Source organism: Bacillus rossius, unplaced genomic scaffold (genome assembly GCF_032445375.1).
Source record: "Bacillus rossius redtenbacheri isolate Brsri unplaced genomic scaffold, Brsri_v3 Brsri_v3_scf265, whole genome shotgun sequence".
NCBI classification, from domain to species: Eukaryota; Metazoa; Arthropoda; class Insecta; order Phasmatodea; family Bacillidae; genus Bacillus; species Bacillus rossius.
The window spans coordinates 29904-42500 of NW_026962443.1; the positions used below are offsets into that span (position 1 = coordinate 29904).

Consider the following 12597-nt stretch of genomic DNA (forward strand, 5'->3'; position numbering starts at 1 on the left):
AGGTCTGGTGTGCACATGCTTACATAAACGGTCCTTTTCAGGACCAAGAACATGATCATGAAAGGAAATGCTTCTGCTGCTGTTCTACAATTCCCTCAATCCCTATGATAGTAAATGTAAGCTTAACCAAGGCAGAAATATTTTCATTAAAAAAAGTCTTTAAGACGCATGGTTTACTGGCTGAGATATATATATATATATTTTTTTTTTTGCTTACTTCTGTGGTCATTAGTACATTGCTACAAATATATTTATATATATAAAAAAATAAATAAAAAAATCCTTTCTATTTAATTTAGTTAGATCATATATCAATATTAATGGCAAAGACCAGTTGCATCGATTCACTTTGAAAATAATTCCATTTGTGCTAAAACTGGACACAGTAAAAAAAAAAAAAAAAAAAAAAAATATATATATACACACACACACACACACATAATTCGAATTCATATTATGCTTAACTGCGTTTGAATTTGCAATCATGCACAAGATGTTTTGTACTTCGAAGTAAAAACAACATAATGTACTATTTAACTACCCACAGTACAAATGGATCCAAAAAAAAAGTGAATTTTCATGCAGACGAAAATGCTTACATTTATTCTATTTATATTAAGTACCCATTACTAACAGCTTATACTGGGTGGAATACAACAGTTGACATGATTTTACTTATATGGCAATTTAATATTTAACCAAAATTAATGGTAAACTAATATTTTAAAGTGTCATTTATGGCCCCTTACCTTCAGCATGTTTGCTTCCTTGCACACAAACGAGGACAAACACATCACCCAACTGAAAAAAAAAAAAAAATTTCACTTGCATCACAAATAATTTAAAATTTTTCACCACATGAAGTAAATATTTCGCAATAAAAAAAAATATAGCCCTAGGACTCGTGTGCACACCTTTTCTTCCCCACATCGCACACGCAAACAAAACTTCCAAATTATTACAAAATCACTCGATTATTATACATACATAAACACACATGTATTTTCCGAATAAGTGAGAAATGCAGGCCGATGAAAGTCAAATTTCGTTTCGGAAATTAAATCTCGCACAACTACCGACACATAACCAAACTTGCGTACATTTACATAGCATTAACCCTCTAAATAATAAACAAATGAAAGCAGAAAAAACAACATCGCTACCCACCGCGCGCGCTCCTGGCGGCGGGAGTAGGAACTACTTTGCACACAGACCGACATAGCCCCCTGCCAAAAACAGTAAAATAAATAATATATATAAGTCTTTTGGCGGGAAAAAATTTCTCAACCGCCTGGGAGCACCCTAGTGTGTGCCTGTCTTTAGGTTATGTTACTTTTAACTTCATTTTCTACAGGCAGACGCGAGGGTGCTCGCCCATTATTTTTATTTTTTTAAATTCTTTCCTACCTTTGGTGTGCCATGCAAGAATTTATCGTCAAAATGGCGGCCCCGAGTGCAAATTTCTCGTCTGCACTGCTGGCTGGATGATTATGTGATGTTTTGAAGGAGGGTGTTTTTTTTTTTGTTTGGATTTTGTGTGAGGGGGGGAGGGGGCTGGGCTAGCTTTTTTTTTTTTTTAAATTTTCTAAACATTCATCTCTTATGTAACAGTGTTCAGCATTAAAAAATTTAAAAGAAGAGGCACTTACTCATCAATTTCAAAACAGCCTATGAAGAAAAATAAAAAAAATTTAAATTCATTCCAGTTTTATACATTCATGATTTGATCACATGTATAACTTTTCTTTTTTATTACCTTATTTAATTTTATTATTATTACTACTATTGCTGCTACAACCTAGAAGATACCTCAGTGATACTAATACCTGCTGGTAAAGTTAAAGGTTTCACCTTTCTTTCTTTAAACATATCACAATACCTTTCTTGAGTTAAATATTATCTAATGGCTTTAAGAAGTTATGGTAATGTTCATCAGTTATAGAGTGTGGGTTTGTGTGTGTGTGTGAGAGTGTATTTTGAAGAGGGCTTTGGTGGTTGGGATGGTGAGGGTGGTGGGTGTTGTGTGTGGGGAGGGGGGGGGGGGGGGGGGAAGTAAAAGAGTGTTCATTACACGATTTCTCCTGTTGTTTGTAACAATCACACCTGGTATAGCTATTTCGAGTGGCAAATACAAACTGCAAAAAAAAAACATCTATATCATTGCCAACGGCCATATCACGATGAACACACCGGTTCTCGTCCGATCACCGAAGTTAAGCATCGTCGAGCGTGGTTAGTACTTAGATGGGTGACCGCTTGGGAACACCACGTGCCGTTGGCACTACTATTTTGCACCCTACAGAAAAAAATTTTTTTTTAAAAATTTCAATTTTAAATTTTTTTTTCCCCCACAATCACCACATTTCCCCCCCCCCCCCCCCCTAACACACACACACACACACACTCACTCTCTATCAATCAATCAATCAATCAATCAATCAATCAATCAATCACTCACTCACTCACCCACCCAGCAGCAGCTGTGAATCTTTGCATGTGTATACCTCATACAAAATTCAAAGTGAAAAAATAAATAGATAAGTGTATATGTATGTATGTATGTATGTATGTATGTATGTATGTATGTATGTATGTATGTATGTATATATGTATATATATATATATATATATATATATAAACACACACACACACACCTATTTTGAAGTTTCTCTGTTTCAGTGGGCAGTTATGTATAATAATGAGAGATTCAAAAAGACGTTGATAACAATGTCATCAATGCCTGTTTAGTGTGCTCATTTGTTGGATGGTCGGCAGCAATACTAGAGGTGGTACAGCTGTAACCTGTAAAATTGTACCTGCAATGTGTTGTGTATGGAAAAAAATAAAAATTATATCATCTAAATTTTTGTTATCCAACAATAACCTTCCCATCAATGCATGATGTCACAGTAGCCATAGCTCTACTCTTTCTGCCATATAACATTGGGGGAAAAAAAAAAAAAAGGAGCTATTAGAATAATAACAAAAGATAAAAAATCATCTAACTGCAGACCAAAATTCAAAAAACTTAAAGTCCTGACTGCCATAAATGAATACGTTCTAGAAACTTTTTATTCATTCTTAAGAAAAAGAAGAAAAAAAAAATTATTATTTTTTTTTTTTTTTTTTTTTTTTTAGATATTCGCACATAGGTATAACACCAGAAATGCTAGTAAATTGAGGATAGTTGAACATAACACTAGGCGATTTGAAAATGGACTAAATTACTTGGGAGTAAAACTTTACAACTTAATATCACAGAAAATAACTAAAACAATTTACCAGTATTAAAAAAAAAAACAGTAAAAAAAATTCTTCTAGAATATCCTACCTACCCTCTGAAGCTATTCTTTAATTTGATTGATAATAGAGAAATTGAACTGTTAATTTGTTGAATGGACTTGTGATAACAGCTGCTTCATGTTTTGCATAAAGTTAAATTGTGTAACATGTTATGTATTTTTTTTTTTTGAAATTTTTTTTCTTGGTAACTTGCATCATGTAAATATTAATTGTCTGCACATACATGTTCTATATCCCGGAGCCTTGACTCCACGTGGGATCAACAGAACAAAAATACAAAAAAAAAAAAAAAATCCAGCTCACTAATCTAGGTGCATTTTGCTAACAATATTTGGAATATATATATATATTTTTTTTTGTGTAACATGCAAATTCTGTATTATTCTGCACACATTATTTATAATCTTCTATCATTTTCTTAGATAATAACTATTAATTCATAAAATAGATTGTGTGTGCATAACCTCCTGGAAACATTTGCACTTACCTCCTACTTTACTTTTTCATTTAAGCAATCCTATTCGCATGTATACACTTAGGTTGCAGCATCGAAATTGTGTAAAATTCAAAGTGTGTATTGCCTGAAAAAAAAAAAAAAAAAAAAAAGACATACCAAATATTTGCATACAGCGACACACTACATATTTGCACACAGTGGAGTTTTGCGGTAATTAACCTAGCACAATTTACCACACGCAATCACACGCCCGCGATGAGATAACACACTCGCTGTTTTCCTGTTGACCGGCACGAGGAGTAAGAAAAATTGATATTTACACGAGCACACACTCCCACACTAGTCACAACGTCGGTCATCAAGTTGTGTTGAAAATTCCTGTAGCCTCTGTTTTCCCAAATGATTTCACTTAAAATTTCATTTAACAAGACCATAAACAAATTTACAATACTAATTTCTTAAACAAACACTTCAGCGAACAAGTGACTGTCGCATTCATTACAAAGCTTACAACTTAACAGATGTTTCCGATGTGAAATAAAATAAGAAAATGTTTTACAACCAACCTAGAACATTTAGTCAAAACGTTTTTGTCCTGGTTTATGATTATTTTCCGTGACATGAATGTTTCAAAACTAATAAAAATACGAATGCAGCCAAATATAATGAAGTTAGCACATAAAAGACGACTTAAAATATTTCATTTTTCGAGAATTGGCAGAGCAAGAACGCACAGGTCCAACGGAAATTTCTTTAAAGATAAACGACCATCGGACAAAAACACCCCCTCCCCTCATCCTCAAAAATACGTGAATAATATACTTTTTCAATTATATTTTTATCGTTTTTTTTTTTTTTTTTTAATATACTCATTAAAACTTCAAAATAAGCAGGTACTCGTGTGTTTTTCTCTCTACAATGTACCTGATCTCGGTGCGTAAACCTACATCATTTAGAGATGGAATTAATGTACACATACAAGTAAAATTTTGTTCCATTGTAAAATTGAGAGAAAGAAGGTTTTCCAAACGCATTAAGTATGGAGACTTTAAATAAGATTACGAGCTTATAAATGTTTGCAACGAAATAAAGTGACCATGTATCTGCAATTTCAAAAATATTTTTGCTCTGCTAACCTCACATGCAAGCAAGTAAAAATAACCTCACAACTTACTTACCTCTCTCAATTTCGCAGTACCAAAACATAGAAGGGATAAATAGGATAGTTTTTATTCGAAATCCTGCAAGAGTTTTAATTTTTATTAAAATATTTCTCCAATGTAGCATGTGTGTGGAATACTTCATCAGCAACTTGCATCTGCACCTTGAGTGAATTGAAGGGCAGCCAGTTTTAAAAGCTAAACAGAAACTGCACTCTTGAGAATGCATCAGATCCAAGTGAAATGCTTGTTGTGTGTACAGTTAAAAGTTTTATTATTCACACAATGAAAATGTAAACAAAATTTACTCACAATAATAATCACATCATCCTTGGAGGTGCACGAAGAAAGCCATTCCAGGTGGCACTGAACAAGGTGATTTGCTAGTGCTTCCACAGCAAACAGCCTTCATGAAATTATCTCCACATTTTCAGCATACTATACACTAAAGTATACCTAAGTTAATTTAACCATTTTCAAGTGATTCCAGCACAAATTACGTATTTGATTCCTTGAATAACATCTGCAAATGAAAAGTTCCCTGTTTGGTGTAGCAGTAAATTTAAACAGCTCGCAGTGCAAATTAAACAGTGCAGCTGCCATAAAAAAATTACACTATTAGTGGAACTGCCCATTATGTCATCGTAGACTGCTGACATTTAGAAAACATTGAAAAATCAGTGCTAAAGAAGCCCTACATTACTTTCGCTGTCCAAAGTGCGCTGCTCCCTACGTGAGCAAGGCATCGAGAATTTTCTGAACCGTCCGCAACCAGAAAATTGGGTAACCAGATATTTGCAGAGAGAAAAATTTTATTTTCACTTTGCTCTTGCATTCTGTAGGATCAGTCTCGTCATGGCAGATACCGCAGCAGCGACTGCAGCACCAGCTGTTGCCCCATCACAGGCAGCTTCCCCGAAGAAAGGCAAGGCTGCGTCGAAGAAGCCACGAGCCAAGCCCGCGCACCCGCGCACATCTGAAATGGTGGCCTCTGCGATCAAGAGCCTCAAGGAAAGGGGCGGCTCATCACTGCAAGCCATCAAGAAATACGTCGCCTCTACCTACAAAGTAGATGCGGAAAAGCTGGCACCTTTCATCAAGAAATACTTGAAGGCAGCAGTGGCTAGCGGCGAGCTTGTCCAAACCAAAGGCAAGGGTGCGTCTGGCTCCTTCAAGCTGGCTTCAGGGACCACCGGTGCTCCGGACCAGCCCAAGGCTCCAAGCGGCAAGCGTGGTGCAGCTGCCCCTAAGGAAAAGAAGCGATCCGTAGCCAAGAAGGCAGCGGTGGGCAAGAAACCAGTCAAGAAGACTCCGCCTACAGCAGAAAAGAAAAAAAAGGCAGCAGCTGCAACCCCCAAGCCCAAGAAGGCACCTTCAAAGGCAAAAAAGGTGTCCAAACCTCCCACGAAGAAACCCCGTGCTCCAAAGCCAAAGAAGGTTGCCCCAAAGAGCAAGTCGCCCAAGAAAGCAGCCCCAAAGCGGAAATGAAGATGCCAGCAGGACCGCTGGCACTTTCTGTGGCACTGTACCACCTTATCGGCCCTTCTAAGGGCCAACAATACTAGTCATGAAGGTATCAGTTGTTGCAATCATTGCCTCCTATAGCCACACCTCTGCCGTTAGGTAAAATTCTGGTTAAAAAATTTCTTATGGTATTTGAAGCGGGGGAAATAAATAAATAAATAAAGAAATTTATCAATTACATTGTGTGTATAGTTTAGGTGCAAAATTATTTAAAGTTTTTAAGCAGGAAAACGTCTTACAAACATCTCACTCTTATTTCAGCATATATATATATATATACACATATATACACACACACACACACATATTTTTTTTGTAAGGATTAGGTCTCAGGGTATTAATGGTGAACTTTATGCTGCTGCTGCTGCTGCTGCTGCTGCTGCTGCTGCTGCTGCTGCTGCTGCTGCTGCTGCTGATGGTGCTGCTACTGCAGACAGGCACTGTTTGAAGAGTTTTTATTTCCTATGCAGAATACATTGCATTGTGTGCAAATCTTTTGTGTACAATATAAACAACCACCTCAAAACACAGACACTATAACTGTGTTTTTCCAAATTCTTATTAATGTAATATATTATTGGCTGGGTAAAGGTCAACGACAGCTAATAGGTACAAAAAGCCAGACAACTGTTTTCCTTTCAAATTTGACAGTTATTTTTAGCCCTAATAAGGGCTGTTTTTTTTTTCCCCCTTGCAAAAAAAATGGCAAGGAACTCAAGCACGCTCGCCACGGATACGCCGGGCAAGCTGGATGTCCTTGGGCATGATGGTGACCCTCTTGGCGTGGATGGCGCACAAATTGGTGTCCTCGAAGAGCCCCACCAGGTAAGCCTCGCTGGCCTCCTGCAGCGCCATGACGGCCGAGCTCTGGAAGCGCAAGTCTGTCTTGAAGTCCTGGGCGATCTCTCGCACCAGGCGCTGGAAGGGCAGCTTGCGGATAAGCAGCTCGGTACTTTTCTGGTAGCGCCTGATTTCTCGCAGCGCGACAGTGCCAGGGCGGTAGCGATGTGGCTTCTTCACTCCCCCCGTGGCCGGCGCGCTCTTGCGAGCCGCCTTGGTGGCCAGCTGCTTGCGCGGCGCTTTGCCTCCAGTAGATTTACGAGCCGTCTGCTTCGTGCGCGCCATCGTGGTCCGTCTGCGCGTGCTGTAAAAATTTCAACAGTTTTGTTAAAGCTGTGGTGCACTGCGATTGGCCCGGCATCTCCATTGGCTGGCGAGAACAGCCAATCACAGCACAGAAGTCGATCCATAGAAACTAACGACAGAGGCGGCCGAGCAGCACATTCCCAGCTCACATTCCCAGCTCGTTCGGAGATGATGTAGTCCTGCTGCTCATCCTGAAAGTAGTCAGAATAGTCCAGAATTCCGCCCCCAGTTTTGAACGACCGCGTCGTGCGACGGATAGGTTTTAAATTGAGTGTGTGACACCCAGAGGCGCAGCGTCTCGCTGCCTAGCCGCGGCCCTGGCTAACTCAGTCCCAGGGTCGTAGGTCAGTGGGTGCTCCACTCCCTTCCTTTGCTAGGCGATCGTAATAAATCCTGTAGGAATAATTATTATTGTTATTATTTAATTAGCTAACATGGCGACCTCGAGTGACGTAGAATTCCGCGAAACCTCTTCTCTTGAACAAGGTGTTCTCAAGAGAAAGAGTAGCGACGAACACATCAGAGTCACAAAAATTCAGTCCCTGAATCACCATGTCACAGGTGATGTGACAACAGGCAGCCAGACACCAGGCAGCTCGCCTCCATGCAGTCAGATACCGCCGGGCGTGGCGCAGGATCACCCAGCCCTGACAGACACCTCCACTGCACAACAGGGCGCGAATCCCTTTCGCACTGCCCCAATCACAGTCACCCACACAGCCGCGCTGCCATATGAGCGGCTGTACGACCAGTTCAACAGGCTAGGATTAATTTTCTCAGCGAAAAACACCAACAGGGGGACACTGTACTATTTCACCAATGTGCAGCAGTACCATGCAGCCATTAAAGTACTTGATGAAATAAAGGCCGAGTATTTTATTACACGCGTGCAGGCAGACAAACCGTTGAAATATGTGCTTAAGGACATCCCAGGGGGAACTAGCACTGCCAGAATTACCCAGGACCTACTGGCTCAAAACATACCAGTACTATCAGTCTACCAAATGTACGACTGGACTCGTCGTCCAATAAACATGTACCAACTAGATGTACCGCAGGGCAGCGAGTCATTAATGAGTACATTGACCACTGTCATTGGACTCAGAGTGAGGCTGGTGGACTACCGATATAAAAATACACCACTCCAGTGTACGAATTGCTGTCTTCTTGGGCATATAGCAAAACAATGCCGCAAACAGCCAGTGTGCCCGCAATGTGCCGGCCCACACAAACTACAGGAGGACTGTCCCCGCCCGCCACACTGTGCCAGATGTAACATGGCACATAATGCCAGATACATGGGCTGCCCCGATTACCAACGGGAGCTGCAGAGGCGCCGTCCTAGGGGGCAGCAGCAGCAGCAGCAGCAGCACCAGCAGCAGCAGCACCAACAATGGACCCGGCGTCCAAATAGACGCCCTCAGTGGCAGACACAACATGCCGAGGACCGTGCACCTGCCTACCAGCAAACGGAGTCACAAACCCAACCCGCCAACGTGGCTCATGAGCCAGGGTGGAATGTGGTCACATCACGGCGTAAACAAAACCCGCAATACAACACCCGACCACAAGGAGGGCAAACCTCTGGCTACAGAGATGACTGGGACCCTCGCAGCGATAACAGGTACCAGGCCCTGAAACAGGACTTCCCGGAACTATGGGAGCCAACACAGTGGGAGCGTCGAAAGGCAGCTCGCCAAAGTCAACAGGCTGGTACACCCCGCAGTACAGGAAACCAGCATGCACAGCGCCAGCCACGTCAGGCCAGACCAGTTGCCCAACCATCAAGCCAGGCAGGAAGGCTGCGCCACCGCTCTGCTCCAGCAGAAAATAATATACAACAACCAATGCAACAGGCTTGCGTGCAGTCGCCAGTTATTTCCACACCGGCTCCTAAGGTGCCTGTCACCCACAACGAACCAGCTACAACTGTCGTGGTACAGCCAAATTCAGCAGCAATCAGGCCAGCAGCCCCCATTGTGGCACGCAGCATGCCATTGCCACAACCTCCAGTACACATCACACCAGAGAGGATAGCCACAAATTATCGAGACTGCCAAGTCCTTCAAGGCACTCTCACGAAAGTAGCAGGTGCACACCCTGCTGTCATGGAAATTGCGCAAAAACTTTGCAACCTACTAACGGCCTGGCTTGACACTTCAGTCGCGGCGGACCGCAGAATTCACCTCGCCGTGGACCTAATTATGGCCATGGCACCAGTCGCACCTGCTCCTCAAGATGGAGCACAATAATAAATTAACATTAAAGACGATCGCCACCTGGAATGCACGCAGTGTGCGAAACAAAACGCCTGAACTTCAGGAATTTCTGCGAGAGCATGATGTCCAGATACTAGCACTAACAGAAACCCATCTTTCGTCAACTGAAAAATTATTCCTACCTGGGTACATCATCCACAGAAAGGACAGGGACAACCAGGGTGGAGGGGTTGCCTTGGCTGTCCGCACCAATCTAATACACCATGAAGTACAACTTCCTGACTTAGGCCGCATAGAGGCAGTAGCAATCTCTATATCACTTAAAGGCAAGAAATGTACTATCATTTCAGCCTACGCTCCCCCAGGACGCTCAATCACAGCTGAAAACCTCCAAATCCTAGCCACTTGCACCTCTTCCTTCCTCCTACTAGGTGATTTAAATGCAAAACACCCTGCGTGGAACTGCGCCCGAACTACAAGTAATGGCAGAGTGCTGTTTGCACACCAGCAGCTACACCAATACATGGTCTGCGCTCCCTACCATCCTACCCGCTATCCTGAAAATCCCAGGCAATATCCTGATATCCTAGATTTCACCATTTATTATAACACAAATTTCATCTACGAACTTGAAGTAATCCACGAGCTGCACTCAGACCATCTACCAGTCATTGCTACACTTGAAGATGTTTACACAAAAACCGCCCAAACCAAACGCACCTATAATTTCCGCAAAGCAGACTGGCCGCGACTCAACTCCTTTATAGAAAATAACCTATTCCCTGTTCCTACCATTACAGTGGCTGCGGACTTGCAGCAGTACTCTGCCAAATTATCTAGGACCCTATCCCAAGCAATAAATACTTTTATTCCAACCACGAAAAAGAAAGTGGATGCTACTGCCCTCCCCCCGCAACTAAAACAGCTAATCACAGCCAAAAACCAGGCGAAGCGCCGATGGCAACGCAACAGATGCCCAGCGCTCAAGAAGGTATACACCGACCTGTACAATGAATTTCAAGCCAAACTTAGTGTACATCGAGCCACTCAATGGGATGCGAAAGTGCAACAGCTCTCTACAGCCAACAACACACTCTGGAAAGTGGCGAAAAACCTGTCCTCCAAGCCCACAATTATCCCGCCTATCCAACTTCCTACTGGAAACATGGCTTTCTCGCCTAAAGATAAAGCTACAGTACTTGCTGACTGCCAAGAACAGGCCTTCCAACCCAACATCCTACCAAACAATCCCCCCCACTCCCTCCTAATAACGGAGCAAGTAGCGGCCATGCGACTCACACCTGCAACCTCAGAACCCCTTCTAACGACAGAAGCGGAAGTCAGAAGAATCATAAAATCTCTGAAGACTAATAAAGCTCCAGGAACAGATAAAATCCCTTCCCTTGTCCTAAAACACCTCAAAATCCCAGCTCTTCAAGCAATAGCAGCCTGCATAAATGGCATCCTTCTCACCAACTCCTGGCCTAACAATTGGAAGGAGGCAAAAATCATTCTGCTTCCCAAGCCTGGAAAAAATCCGCAACTCCCGTCCAGCTACCGACCAATAAGCCTGCTCAACACCATCTCGAAAGTAGCTGAGAAAATAATAGCACGCCGCATCCAATTACACCTGGAAGAGCAACAAGTGCTCCCAGACTATCAATTTGGCTTTAGAGCTCGCCACTCCACCACTCAACAGCTCGTTAGAATAGTTGAGCATATAACACAGGCCTTTGACTGGCGCCACTACACCGCGGCAGTCTTCCTCGATATTGAAAAGGCCTTCGATCGTGTCTGGCATGACGGACTTTTATACAAACTCCAAGCCATAAAACTCCCAGATACGTATATAAAAACCTTGGACGCATACCTAAGTAAACGATCTTTTCGTGCAAGCATCCCAGGAGCCACATCTACTCCACGTAAAATATTAGCTGGTGTACCACAAGGCAGTGTACTTGGCCCCATGCTCTTCAATATATATGTGTCTGACTTACCGAAACTGCCCAGAGCCAACATCGCGTGTTTTGCGGATGACACCATGTTGTATGCTAGTTCAACTCAATCGCAACAAGCAGTCAGGCGCCTACAAGAATCACTGAATCTGTTAGAATCGTGGTTCACAGATTGGAGAACAGCTATCAATGTCGACAAATGTGAGGCGATCGTCTTTACACGCCGGAAGGTACCGGCAAACCTACCTCAGCTACGACTCTTTAACAACAATATACACTACAAAACCTGTGTCAAATACCTGGGAGTCCACATGGATAAGAGCCTAACTTGGAGCAAACAGGTATCGAATAAACAAGCACTCGCGAATGCAAGACTGGCAACTTTATATCCTCTCTTAAACCACAAGGGAAGTCTAAGCATTAAAAATAGCAAATTACTGTACACAGCCTGCGTGAAACCCATCATGACCTATGCGGCTCCAGCGTGGGGCTACGCAGCGAAAACGCACTTAAATAAACTGCAGGTGGTGCAGAATAAGGCTCTTAGAAAAATCGCGCATGTGCCTAACTATGCTCCCATGAAGAGAGTACACACAGAGATTCGCATAGACACCATGCACGAACAGTTTATTAAACAAGCTGTAGCCTTTTATAAAACAGTGGAATCACACACAAATCCCCTAATAAACAGGCTAGGTCGTTATCACCCAGAAGATGTACGAAAATACAAAAGGCCAAAGCATATTCTATGCGAGAAACCGCCCTGAACGAGTCGAAAAATCACCGTGGTCCGCACCAGCACTGATTGGCTGGCCGCGCGCAGGGGGCGTGG

At 42.4% G+C, this 12597-nt stretch overlaps 1 non-coding gene across 1 annotated transcript; it reads left to right on the forward strand.

Annotated features, from left to right (window-relative positions):
• Positions 1-2162: 2162 nt before the first annotated feature.
• On the forward strand, positions 2163-2281 carry LOC134543985 (5S ribosomal RNA). The gene has a single exon (XR_010077425.1). It is a non-coding gene; the product is annotated as a 5S ribosomal RNA (ribosomal RNA).
• Positions 2282-12597: the final 10316 nt, after the last annotated feature.